Here is a 14,372-nt window from a genome sequence, read left to right on the forward strand (position 1 = left end):
TAAATATAAAATTGAAGTGGTACTTTTCTTCTACCCTAATGTATTTTATGATGTTTGGAAGTGTCTAGTACAATATGTAGGGTATGGCACAAATTGATGACTCCCCTTCCCGATCAAATCAAATTGCAATACACTTCTATGGAATGTCTAGAATACTATATGTGGTCCAACTCACTGAGTCAATGATAAGCCATGTAGCTCCAGAGGCGCATAGAAACATGCAATAATTAGGTACTCTACTGTGGTCATGTTATAGTAATGAATTTGCAGATTTGATTTTGAGTGACACATATAAAATACTAAATATACAGTGCGCCATTTCTATGATACACATGGCAAACATTTATATGCCGCCTAAGAACGAAGTCTGGTGGATTTAAGTGAAGATTGAAATGCTTAGCATAGACAAGAACCCTGTTGCATGGTATCACAAGGTGGAAACACTGGATGAAACCGTATGAGCGTATGCCGGGTTCGGAAAAATTATGGAGGCACAAGATGAGAAGGATCCAACCATGGAAACTACAGGTGCTGTGTCAGTGGAGTTTGCAGAAACACAAAAGGACCTATCTGCTTCTAGATCTTCGTGTTAGAAGCCTAGAGCTGAACTTCAAAGACCTCCCCCATACTTTGTCAACAAGTGGAGACTTTTGTATCAAGTCGATGTGAATTAACAAGGCAAAGGGGCCATCTTCAACCAACTGATGGTACAGAAGCAGTTATGAAGGGCTGTTTTGGAGATTGCCCACTTCAACCTGATAGTGGGACACCTGGGATTAGAGAAAATCCAAATAACTCCCCTCAGCAGGTTCCACTTGTCTGTGATGCAAATAGAGGTCAAGCAATTGTGTGCCAGCTGTCCCTATGCCAAAAAGCTACAGTGGACAATGTACACCGAGCCCTGCTGTAGCCACTGCTGACCATAGAGGTGTCTTTCTTAAGGATTGGCATTGACATAGTCCGACCCTTTGAGCCTTTATGTCCTGGCAACTGGTACATCTTGGTAATCCTGTATAACATAACTTGATACCCTGAAGCTTTTCCTTGAGGAGCATCACCTGCAAGGCCATCCTCATCGTTCTTATACCTTACTTAACCCTAGTGGGCTTCCCGGCTTGACCGACCAGTTAAGTAGTTGCATGTCAAAGCTGATTGTTCGGGGTGAGGTGGGGACATAAAAACCTTGATTAACTTTAAAACAATCTGGACTTTGATCTACCATCCCCAGACAGATGGAATGGTTTAATCAGACCCTAAAACCTATCCTGAGAAAGCTTGTCGCCAAAGACTGAAGGAACAAGGATGATTTGATCTTTTAGGCCCTGTTCGCGATTCGCAAGATGCAACAATCGTCTGCCGGCTTCTCTTGATTCAAACATTTATATAGCTGGAATCCCTGTCATGTACATGCAGGAGTTGTGGGAAGGACCATTCAGCCGATAAATCAGCGACCATCTAATGGTGTAGAGCACACATGAAAATATGGAGGAAGTGAGGAGTCTGGTCAGACCCCACCTGAAAAGCACCCAAATCTGGCAAGAATAGGTGTATAATAAAGAAGTGTATGCTTCATGTTGGGACAAAGGAATGGTATTGATTCCCGTAGGTCCCTTTTTCCACACTAATGGGCCAGGACACACAGCGAAGCGCCCCAGAGTGTTTCTCTTTTTATTGATTTTTTTTTTTTTTAATTCTAATTCCTTCTCCTTGTTTTATTTGTTTTTCTGCAGTGGGGTTCCTGCCGGCTTTTCCCTGTTCATGTTGGGTAATAAAGTGTGGTTTTCATGTTGCAGGTCGAGCTTGTTCCATTTTCCACCGCAGGATCCATATTCTGACGCCAGCGACTCCCTTTCCCATTAATCGCTTAGGAAAATGTTGGTATGCTGGTAGGAAGTCTTAGGCGTGCCATCTCTGCAACACCTCATGTATTCTACTGTGCCAATCAATGCCAAGGTGAGTTTTGTTCTTTTCTTTAGAACGTCCCGGTGTGGAAGCTCCTTTCTGGTGGTTTTCGCTTTTTGAAGGTTCTGTTCTTGGGCGTAAAGTTCTATCCAGAGGCCTCCAAAAGTTCTACCTACTTTCTCACAGATGATCCTGTTAGGGAGAATTCTCTTTAGGCAGAATTTCCTAACCTAGTGAGTCCACCAGCAGCTTTGCTGGATTTCTGGAGTTTATTTTTTTCCTCCTGCCAAGAGTGGGACTCTTTTTCTCCCACTCTTGGACATGATTTATGGTATTCCTTTGACTGCTAATGTGTTTTGTGGGCCCTGGGGTCCTTTACTCCATAGGGTCTCATGTGTTTTTCCTATCTGTGTTACACAGCACCCTGCGTGCAGTAACACAGGGGTGTCATAGTGACACCCCACCATAGACTCCATACCCTGGGACTGACTACTGTCTCCCAGGGCATGTAAAGTCACCATTGGCTTTACAGAAACCAGTACAAACCATCATATTGTGGATGTACTGGTCGGGGCAATTCGATTGCCCCGGGGTCTGTTAGTCGAGGGGGCACGTCTCCGTCCCCCCGATCGAGTTTTGGCTGGTGGCAGTGGAAACTACTTTTTATATTCGACCACAAATATTTTCCTATGGGATTTTCCCATTGTTCGAGGCTACCAACTTTAATTATTTAATTCTCATAGCCTCGAACATACCGCCGGTTTATTGAATTAATATTAATTCTCCGGTTGGTATTTTTTGCCAGGACTCGATTCTAAAGTGGGGCCACTCTGTCTGGGTACCACAGGGGATGTGGGAGGGGGTTTAGGCACCCTGGACTGAGTTACCTTGGTAACTCAAGTCGCACTCTTGTGTGATTGGCCCAAGTGGTGAGCCGGCCGGCTCACCACTTAGCATGTTTGATTGACAGCTAGGCTGAGTGAATGGGAGTATTCTGCATAAAAGCAGGGCTTTGGGGACTGGAACTTCAGAAGTCGCCACAGGACCTGAGAATCCGACGAGGGAGAAGCTGAGCCAACCTACCACGACGACACCACTGGTGGAGCCCTGCAGAACCGACTCACCCCTTCCCGACGACAGAGAAGATCTCCCGGCTGGAGAGGCTTCTTCCCCTGACTGGTGGGCACAACCAGTTTACCTTTCTTTCTTCGCACCCCAGCCCGGTTTGTGGTCGAACTGCCAGTGCCAAGCACCCCGGCAGCCGGATAGCCACTCACCACTGAACCGCGAATCACCGGACCGCTCCTTGAACCTGAGAAACTCCGCGGCTGGTTTCTTCCCTGGCAGTGCAACGGACTCCTGTTTTCCTCCACGACGAGAACCTCTCTTCCACCGGATGAAGCACCGACTTGCACCCGCTGCCAGGAACAACTGCCCCCGCTGGAGCGTTCTCACCACTTTAAGGTACTGTGTCCGCCAGGCCTCCCTTTCTAAAGATTGCTACAAGGTAATAATAACCCCTTAACCTTCTGGACTGGGCTGGCCGCCTTGACCCTCTAACTGGTCCCTTTCTTTGGTCCAACTCCTTTTTGAACCTTTACAAGACTTTTGTGCACTGCAACCGTGTGACCTTGGACACATTTAGTTTGGATCATCTGAAAGTGGATCCGGCCTCTTGAACTCGAACTTCACGGTTTTACTTTGCCTTCCTCTCTTGTTATGTTCTGATAAAAGTGTTGGGATCTATTTCAACTTGTTCTCTGCTTTTCTCTCCCTTTTTAAAACGAACTATTAGAGTGCCATCTACGTTAAGCGCTCGCCGCTGTCTGAAAATAAGTGGGGCTTTACTTAAGACTTGTCTAATATTCTTTTAAGGGAGTGTATATCTTTTAGTGACCGAGTTTTTGAATTGCTTACTATTAGTGCCTGTGTGTTTTTCTAGATGTGGTTTTAAATAAATAATGATATCTCTATTACACCAAGCCCTGGTCAGTGTTTACTTGTTCTAAAGTGTGCTCTTGACCTATTGTGAATACTCTGTATACTGCATAACTCTTCTTGAGGGAAGTCTGACTGCTCAGCCACAGCTACCAAGTGAATCTGTGTGGTACAGACTGCTACCAAGTGGGTTTCCTGCCAAACACCTGTAGTCCTAAATCTTTTGCAGTGGTCCCAGAGGGAACTGCACAGGTTTCTGCCTAACAGATCCCAAGAGATCTTGCATTGGTGTCACCAGTGAGGGGAACCTCTGAGCCTCACACAAGCCTACTGACTGATGGCCTGTTGGAGCACCTGTTGCAACCTTGCCCCAAGGGAACGTGCCTGGAAAGCCTTCCGCTTGTTTCCGGAGTTGGCTCTGAGCTCCATACAGCATCTCCGATCCGAAGGCTTGGCCGATCCTCCAGTCTGGGATGGTTGGAAACCTAGAAAATCCAGTAAATCCCCTACTATGCCACAGTCATCTTAAAAGATAATGTGTCATGGGGGGAAATCCAGTTCCATTTTGACCAGCACATATTCTGTTTCTGCAATGTCATCATCGCAAGACTGTATATTCTCTTTAGGAGTCCATTATTGAGGCGTCTCCAAGACCAAACCAAGCCATTTATATTGATATTTTATTTGTATCGCACTCGTACACATGTGTTTCAGAGCGCAACGAGGCAAGGGAGATGAACAAGGGAGAACAAAAACAGTGATCTTACTAGGCCCAGTGACAGAGAACACACAAGTGCATGGGAGAGGGAGAGGGGTAAGTGCAAGGGAGGGGGGAGAGGTGGACAGTGCTGAGCAAAAATAAGTAAATCAAACATGAATAAATAAATAACAAAAGGCAACAAACAGTGGTAGTGCAGCCAGCAAGTGGCAAGTGTTAGGGATAAGGTAACAGACAGGGTGTGCCTGAATAAGTGCAGAAAAAGAAAGGGGGGGGGGGACTTTAGGGCTACAGATACAGACCGCAGTACAAGGGATTACCCGGCGGCAGTGTGGGTGGGGTCAGTGATAGTGTGAGCAGGTGTTTTGGCCCTAAAGACCGAGGGAGACCAGGTGCACGATGCCGAGACAGAACAGATCAACAGGGGAGAAGAGGAGAGAAGGCAGAAGCAAAGAGGAAGGTCTGGAGGTGCTTCTGGAACCAGAGATGGTTCTCGAGTTTCAGAGTGGCAGGGAGGCAGTTCCAGAGGGAAGCCCCAGCAGAAGACAGAGCTTTACCCCCAGCTAGTTTCTTAGAAGAACGGCTGACCCTGAGGGAATTGGAGGTGGAGGCGCGAAAGGCTCAGGAGGTAAGGTATTTACGGAGGCACAGCTGAAGGTATTTTGGACCCAGGCCCCAGAAAGCCTTGTGGACAATGCAAAGGGTCTTGAATTTAATCCTTGCACTCACTGGGAGCTAGTGAAGAGATTTTAGGTCTGGAGAGATACAATCCCAGGGCTTGAGGCCAAGGACAAGTGTTGCAGTCCTGTTCTGGATAAGTTGCAAAGGGCGGAGAGTAGAAGCAGGTAGATTTAGAAAGAGGCTGTTGCAATAGTCCAACCTTGAGAGAACCAGGGCTTGAGAGACAGTGAGCTTCTGGGGGAAGCAGAAGAAAGGTGGAATACCTCTGAGGAAGTGCAGTAGGAAGTTTGGCTTTGTTGAGACATCAGAGATGTGGGCAGAGAAGGAAAGCGTAGACGAGGAAAGATTACCCCGAGGTCCTTGGCCTCACAGGTGGGGGTAGGAGGAGGGCCAAGGGAGGCCGGCCAGAGAGTGACGGGAAAGGAGGGTGAAGGTGTGTCAATGAGGAGGATCTCAGTCTTGCTGGCATTCACGAAGTTAATTGGCGGCACACCAATCCTGAATGGCAGATAGGCAGTCTGAGATGCGAGGAGAAGAGGTGGCCGACGGAAGCCTGAAAATGAATTGAGTGTCGTTAGCATAGCACTGGAAATTTGAGCAGAAAATGGCAATGCGGTGGGCGAGAGTTGCCAGGTATTGGTTAAAGAGCCAGGGTGAGAGGTTGGACCCATGGGGAACACCTCAAGTAGAGAGGGAGATAGAGGAAAGGAAGGACCCAAGTTGGACCTGGGAGGGTCGATCAGAGAGAAAAGAGATCAGTAAGGCCAGAGCCTGATCGGTGATGCCCAGGTTGTCATGGAGACGGTTCAGCAGGATGGAATAGTTGACTGTGTCGACGACAGAAGAGAGATTAAGTAGGATGAGGACAGAGGGAATTTTAGAGTCAAGGTTCAAGAGAAAATCTTCACGGATGTTCAGGAGAGCAGTTTCCATGCTTCTGGCAGCTCTAAAGCCAGACTGATGGTCGTGTAGACAGCCGACCGAATCAGAGTGGAGGTTAAGCTAAGAGATGACCAGCTTTTCCAGGAGTTTGCCCAGAAAAGGAGTAATGGAAATTGGAGTGCTTCAGAGGGAAGGGGGAGGGGAGCGGCGGGGAGGGGAAGGCTCCTGAGGCAAAGGAGAGGTTGCAGGAATTGGCCAGGGCAGTAGCGAGGGTGTCAGTGTGGTCCCTTATGGTTTTAGAAGAACAGGGATGAACCTGTTTTGATAAGACTTTCATAGTTCGGACTTGTGTTGTGACCTCATCAGGGGAGAAAAGAGGAGAAAGAGGGTGGGGGTGGCTGAAGGAAGGTCTGAGTTCACAGGAGGGAGGAGAGTAGGGGGAGAGGAAGACAGGGTGGACAGGATGTCCTGGGTTTTTTAGATGAAATGGGAGGCAAGGGCCTGGGAGGCGACAGAAGGGATAGAGACTGCAGCAAGGTTGGCCAGCTCCTTGCAGATTTGAAAGAGTTTGGCCAAGTTGTTGGATGCTGCAGAGACACAGGCTTGGATGTGGGCTCTCTTCTTTGTGTGGACAGAGTCGGTATTGCCTTTGGAGCAGGCGACAGGTCAGTTTCAGAGGATGAACAAGAAGTCCTCTATTTCATCTGAGCGACCCTACACTTCGGCTTTGGGCTTCAAACGGATCCTCATGATGGGGGTAAGAGTATCAAGAGTATTCGATATAGAAGAGTAGAGTATAGACATGGCTGTGTCAGGATGTGAGTGAGCCAGAGGTGGAAGGGGGGGGGGGTGGCGGTGAAAGCCTCCAATGACACACACTGCATGGGCTGGATGTCCGAGAAGGTAGGTGGCAGTGTTGGTGTAGACTTGGCCTGGGGGGAAGAGAGGGAGAGATGAGACGAGAGGAGGCAGTGATCGCTCCAGGAGAGAGGAGTGGTCAGAGGGATTGAGATGGGGAGATAAGAGGAGATCAAGACATCAAGTGTGTGCCCTGCAGAGTGAGTCGGACCAGAGGGGAGGATAGAAAGGGAGAGGGAGTCCAAGGTCACGGAAGAGTACAGCGGAGGAACAAGGAGTGCCAAGATGGATATTGAGGTCACCAAGAAGGACGAGTTGAGTGGTTGAGGCCAGGAGGGAGGAGGAGGAGAGGTTCGCCCATTTAGAGAGAAAAGAGGTGATCTGATCAGGTGGCCGTTAGATAGTGGCCACAGTAAGAGAGTGGCTAGGAGAGGGAGAGAGCCGGCAGACAAGGCATTCAAAAGAGTATGTCTTTCTGGGAATGATGGAGGCAGGAATCCACTCAGGAAAGATCAGGGCTACACCCCCTCCAGACCAGGTGGATCTGGGTGCGGAGAGGATCTTGTAGCCATCAGGGAGGAGAGTGTCAAAGCTTGTGACCGAGTTGGCCAAGAACCATGTCTCAGTAAGACCAAGGACATCAAGGTCAAGTACTCCCAGGAGGTGGCAGATATCAGAGAGTGTTTGATAGCAGAGCGAGAGTTGAGAGTGGCTAGATGAAGGCAGTTGCCAGCCTTAAAGACCTTCCGGGGAAGGGTACAAATCAGAGGTATGCCCTGCGGAGGTGAAGGAGCATGAGGAACAGCAGGAGATGAAAGGAAACTGATAAGGCGAGGGAAATGCCTGTCACAGAGGAGGAGATTGGCCTGAGGGCCTTAGACCATGACGGTGCCATTAAGGTAGACATTCATTATAACTTTAGAGGAGTCGAAGGGAGCCATGAGAGCGTCCCATCGGGTGCCACCATTAATGGGAGAGGAGGACACCGGACAGAGCTCAGAGATCTGGTGAAGGAAAGACAAAGAGGATGTCGTTGAGTGTCTGGCAGAAGCACTGGAATAGGTGTCGGCGATAGGGCGGCCAGAGTTGGAGGCCAAACTATCCTTTTTTAACTTCTTCCTACCAAACAGTGAGAAGGGAAGTATAGTCAATGGAGAAGCAGTTGGAAATGATTGGAGAAACAGAAAGTGCCATGGGAGTGGTGGCGTGAAAAGGAGGGAGAAAGGACAGGGGGAGAGGCAGGTAAGAGTGGAACAAAGATCGGTGAACAGAGAAGCAACAATTACAAGCAAAGTGCAGAGCAAGTAAGCAGAGCACAGCAAGATTTGACTTTCAAACCAAAATGCAAAAACAGCAAGATTTGACTTTCAAACCAAAAAGCAAAAACTGCAAGATTTGGCTTTTAAACCAAAAGCAAAAACGGCAAGAAGTGAGTTTACCATTGGGTTCAGATACAAGCAATGGGTCAAAAACGCAATGCAATTCACAGTGTGAACATGGGAGAAACAAGTAAAGGGAGAGTCAAAGTCATAAGGGGTAGGAGTGAGTCCACAAAGGAGGGAACTAACCCATGGTTAAGGAGGTGTGAATGTCTAGGCAGTCTGGATTTCATAGAAGAGTGTGATGGCAACATTATTGAAAGGTCTGCTGCCAGGGTGCAAACAACCCCAAGTAGCGTTCTGGTAGCAGACCGGGAGCAGACTAGGGCCGTCGTTGTGGGCCTTAGTGCAGCAGGGCTGGCTCCCGGTTGCTGTGATTGGCCTTTCAAGGCCAGGCAACCAATGGGAGGGGGAGTGAGGCACAGGCAAGGCTCCTCAGTAGATGAAAAGCAGTGTAGCCATCTTAGAAGGCCAGGAAACCGTGAACGCACAGTGGAAAAAGATTATGAAAGTTCGAAATCCCAAGCAATCACTTGAAGGCAGGGCAGTGGAATTCACATCCTGCAAGCATCCGTCTGCCTATGAATAAAAGCACAAATTCCCAGTTGAAATGAAGAAATTCACGCATCGGTCCGATGAACTGTACAATTTCAAAGAGCTTACCCCGGTATTGCACCTGCTCGGCCCAGATGGAATTAGGCAGGGATACAGTTGCAGGAGCCCTGGCAGCATGGCTCCATCCACGTTGCAGAAGGCTGTAGAATTATTGAAAAAAGGCCATACGTCAACTGCCGCCTATGGTTTCCAGAGGTACCTTCACTCGGAGGGTAGAATGGTCCAACATGACTACGACGGCGCCGGCCTGGTCCACACTATATCCAGCATCCTCCTTAGCGATGAGCCCCTCTGATACTTGGCGCAGCCATTCATGCCAGTTGTATTGATACCATAGTCAGTCGTCATCTTGGATCCCAGCCTCTTCTGGGTCCTAGATTCAGTCCAAACTCATTCACAGGCAACCTGTGGGATCAATTATGTTTATTTATTTCCCCCCACACCCCTCTCAATCATTTTCAAACATTGATGAGGTGTTGTCCAGGATGTTATACTTCAAGAGCCTGAATAAAGAACTGCTACCACCACATGCCATGGAGCCTCGCCCGGCGCCCCGACCGGCAACACATACGTTGCTGGATCCTGTTTGATTCTTTAGCTGATGCTTATTTTTCAGGACACAAGCATGGATGATTCACTGCAGGAGGAGATAGAGGTGCTTTCGTCCTCTGCCAGGTCTTTTCATGAAAGAATTAGAGGAATGGCACAGTATTTAGACCCTCTGGCTGCAGCTGACCTCCCCCCCCCATGAAACCAGGGGTTTTGTCTGGGGTGTTAGGCCTAAAGGTCACAGATCACTCAGGATTTGCTGTCCAGAAGGACATTCTGGCTGAGACGCCCAGGATATGGGCTAAATCACACTCCGCAACTCCTGCCAGTAAACAATTAGACCTAAGTTATCGACAGTTGGGATCTGATACTGTTAATCTGATGGTGCACCGAATGCCCTCATCTTCTGTCGTATTGGCAGTGTCACTCTTCCACACGGAGTTAACTACTGTGTTCTTTTCTATGTCGTCCCCTTTTTCTATTCCTTGCTGTAAGGAAGAAAGGTGCTCAAAGGCCTTGAGCAAGAAATTCTATGCAAACGTGGCCCTGCAATTTCATTAGGCTAATTCAGATTTGTTGCTAGCAGCGGTCTAAAAGGAGCTTAATGTACCAAAATGATTTGCTGGTAGAAAAGCAGGCTGCTTTTTTGGGCCAAGTCCTTGGCCCAAGACCTGCTGGAAGCGGCCACTCATATTGACTCAGCGGCACATGGAATGTTTATTGGTGCAGACATGCTAAGACTGGCATGTCTGCGCTCGTCCAACTTTCCACAGGATGTACGGATTAAGATCCTGGACTTACCTTATTAAAAGGCAGAGCTTTTCCATACCTCTAACTTTGAGGAGCTCACAAAGAAAGAGTTATAGCGTTAAAGCCAAGTCACTTGTGATCTTAATAATGCACCTGCAAAAATAGTTCCAGACTAGCTCTACTTCAAGGCAGAACTTCAGATCCAGAACCTCTTGTGAATCAGATACTTGGTTTAAAGGCGACACAACCAGAAAGACCTCCCAGTGTCCCCAGAGAAAAATACGTATACAACTACCAAGGGCATACATCGTCCCATGAGCACTGTGCCTTCCCATAGGAAGGCAAAATATTGTTGTCTGGGTCTCCCCATTTCGAGTCAGAGGCAGAATTTGTATTTTGTTTTATCGCAGGTTGGAACATTATTTCCGGTGAATTGTTTTGTAGTCTCCACGGGATACAGAATATTGTGGTGAATCGGGAGAATGAATCGGACTGCAGAATGACATTTCAAAGGTGTTTATGGAAATAAAAAAAAAAACAGGAGTTCCCTACTGCTTACAGGGATTTTCCCTCCCTACAAAACTAAACTAAGGGTGCTTGTCAATCAGCAAAATCAAAAGTAGTCCTCGGTCTGAACTGAATCACTAGCTGCCCCTACAACTGTGGAAAGACAACATAAAAATATAAGCCAGGGCGTGGCTACGAGGGCCATGTAGGAGGTCGCGATCTGGAGGAGCTCCCGAGATCCTGAAATGATCCTGGCGAAATAGTGCATAACAACGGGCCTATGACTGCTGAAAACACACATGCCGGTGTGTGAACGGTCTGACTGCGCTTGGTGAACTTTTGGAAGGCGTGCGAGGAGCGGTGGTGGAGTTTTGTGTGAAAAAGAGAAGGAGCGCCGGAGACGAAAGACGAAACAAAATGGCCGATCAACGACCGGAACAAAGGAAGGAGCAGGCCGCACGGTGGTCGGGCGATAGAAGCGAACTGTGTGCGCATTTGTAACTTGTGCAGAACGCAGGTCATGTCTAATAGAACAGTGAGACCGAAGGCGAAGCAGCCCACCTTGGACGACTTCGCCAAGACGTCCCCTGGTCCGGAAAATTCCAAGAGTAAGGATAAGTCGCCTACAGGCGGTATGCCTGCGACGGGTACTAACCAAGAGGTCCTGGCTGCGATTGCGTACTTGAAGGCGACCCGGGAAGCTAAGCTTGACCTGGCCGTAACTGAGCTGAAAACGGCATTGGACCTTAAGGTCGGTGAGGTACAGGAGGCGGTGAATTTACTCCGGCAGGACGTCAGGTCTTTAAGACCCTCGAAAGAGGTGAGCCCGAACACTGCAGATTGTACCTCCCATAAGGCCGAATTGCATGCCCTGGTGCAGAGAGTGGGCAACTTAGAGAGCAGGGCGGAGGAGGCAGAAGGACGCGCCCGACGGAACAACATTCGCATCGTGGGCCTGCCAGAAGGATCGGAGGGCCACGATCCTACAGAGTTCATCGAATCTATGCTGTTGCAGGAGATACCCAGAGGAGCCTTATCTCAAGGATTCGCGGTGGAACGTGCGCATAGAGCTCTAACTAGGAGGCCGCCGCCGGGAAACCCGCCTAGGCCAGTAATTGCCAAAATCCTTAATTACCGGGACCGGGAGAGGATACTTCCGCAAGGGAGGAACGATTACACGTGGAGCGGCAAACATAACGGCCTACCCGGACTATACCCGGACTGTGCAGCGTAGCCACATGAACTTTGGGACGGTAAAGCGGAGATTGAGAGAGGCGGGCCATAAATACATGTTGCTGTATCCGGCGAAATTGAAAGTTTTTCATAAACAGAAAACTTTGTTTTTCGAGACTCCGGAAGACGCCATGGGATGGCTCGACGCGCAGGGATGTCCCCAGGAGCCTGACGTTCGGACGGGAAGAGGAGATGAGGAGATGAGGAGATAAGTAGTGCACGAGGAGGGTGCTACAAGATGGCGCGGAATAGATCTCTGGGACTTGATTATAGTCATTTGCGCGGCATTAGGCAGAGAAGGTCAGACTGTTGCACAAGATATTATGAGCACTGTGACTATTGCTGTATTTAGGGGAGCCTTGCGGAGCGGATCTCTTTACCCCACTTAGTAACTTTAGTTAAGTGGCCATTAGGGCGACTTCACCCTACTGAGCTCTGGGCATTGTTTGGTGCTTGCAGGGCTAGATGTGGGGGTGCCTGAGTTCCGAGGATGGAGCTGGGCAGCAGTTGGGGGGGGTGTGGTGTTGGGGAAGGGATGGGTAGAGGGTGGGGAGGGAAGTGGGGAGTTTGGGGTGTGTATAGTTATGGAGAGTTTGAGTTTATACAAGAGGCTACAAGAAAAAGCCAGAGGGCTGTATCTGTATCGCGTGGGCAGGTGGGATTTGCTGCACAGAAGGGGGGAGGATACTTATGAGCTATGGGGGATCTTAAGATCGTAACGTGGAATGTAAGGGGACTCAATAGTTACCTAAAGAGGAACAAGGTCATGATGTATTTGAAAAGACAGAAGATTGATATAGCACTGTTGCAAGAGACGCATCTGACTCGGCAAAAGTTGGAACTGGTGGGGAAGAAGTGGAGAGGTACTGTAGTAGGCTCTCCGCATTCTGCCTACGCTAGGGGAGTGTTGGTCTGGGTGGCACCGCACGTTCCGCTCCAACCTACACAAGAGGTGGTGGATACGGAGGGGAGGATGGTCATACTGAAGGCACTGGTGGAGAATAGGGAGGTGTGCATTGTAGATACGTATGCCCCTAATCAAAATACAGGGCATATTTTAGGACTCTGTGTACCAACCTGGGTGCGTCGGTGGGTGGGGCGGTTATTTGGGGAGGGGATTTTAATTGCGTGCTGAACCCCAGGGTAGACCGATCTGATGACGAGATTGATAGGCCCAACCCAGCGGCCATGGCATTGCAGACACTGCTCGACGACTTCGGGCTGGCAGATGTTTGAAGGCTGAAACATCCTAATGAGGAACAGTACTCGCATTACTCAGCCCCGCAACAACTGCATACGAGACTCGATTATTTTTTTGCCACGCCAGATGTGGTGATAGAGACCACTCAAATAGACTACAAAGCGAGGGTCCTGTCGGACCACTCGCCTCTGGTCCTGGGTTGGCAGTACTGCCGCCCCAGAGCGTGGATACCGACGTGGCGCCTCCGGGCTGAGGCGCTTAAGGATCCGGTCTTTAGAGAGGATATCAGGGATGAGATCACACATTATTTCGAGGAGAACGCTGGCAGTGTGGATTCGGCGGGCACGCACTGGGAAGCCTTTAAGGTGGTATTGCGGGGTGCTGTCATTGCTAAATCAAAGGGCCTGCAGGGTGGGGTCCTAATGGAGTTAGGGGAAGCTGAGGATGAACTGGAACGGGAACTCAATAGGGGAGGGGGGTGGGTGCGGAGCTAGTACTTAAACTACAGCAGCGGTGTGCGGAACATTGGGAAAGGCTCTGCAACCTTAACTATAAGAAGCATGTTGACAGACAGCATGCAGGTGGGGATAAAACGGGCCGTCTCTTGGCGTGGTTAAACAAGAGAGAAACCCCTAGGCCCCCGATTAGAACGATAACCAGAGAGGATGGAGAGGTAGCGGACACCCAAGAAGGAGTCAATGAGGCATTCTTAGACTATTACAGGGCGCTATATGAGGACAAAGGGGGGGGGGGGGCATCCGAGAGGAGATGAGAGAAACTTTGAGATATGGGATTACCTAAGATTAGTGCCGAAGAAAGGGAGGAGCTGGATGCACCGATTACTTTAGAGGAATTGGACGAGGTGGTGAAGCAGCTGCCCACCAGTAAGACCCCGGGTGCGGACGGACTCCCTAGCGAATTTTATAAAGCATATAGAGAGGAGGTACTCCCTCCCCCCCACCCCCTCATGCTAGAAATGCTCAATGAATCATTTGAGGTGGGCCGGCTGCCGGAATCGCTTAGAGAAGCGATAATAATACCGCTCCCTAAGCCCAACAAACCAGGGTATAGCTGCGGCTCTTATAGGCCCTTGTCAATGCTGAACCAGGACGGCAAGATATTGACGGCGGTCCTGGCCAATAGGTTGCGCAGAGTTATT

The 14,372-nt window shown here is 49.2% G+C and overlaps 1 protein-coding gene across 5 annotated transcripts in view; it reads left to right on the plus strand.

Annotated features, from left to right (window-relative positions):
* Positions 1–14,372, plus strand: part of OTUD7B (OTU deubiquitinase 7B) — a 932,635-nt gene that overhangs the window by 688,130 nt on the left and 230,133 nt on the right. The window lies entirely within an intron of this gene.

Source organism: Ambystoma mexicanum, chromosome 1p (genome assembly GCF_040938575.1).
Source record: "Ambystoma mexicanum isolate Mex_15411 chromosome 1p, UKY_AmexF1_1, whole genome shotgun sequence".
NCBI classification, from domain to species: domain Eukaryota; kingdom Metazoa; phylum Chordata; class Amphibia; order Caudata; family Ambystomatidae; genus Ambystoma; species Ambystoma mexicanum.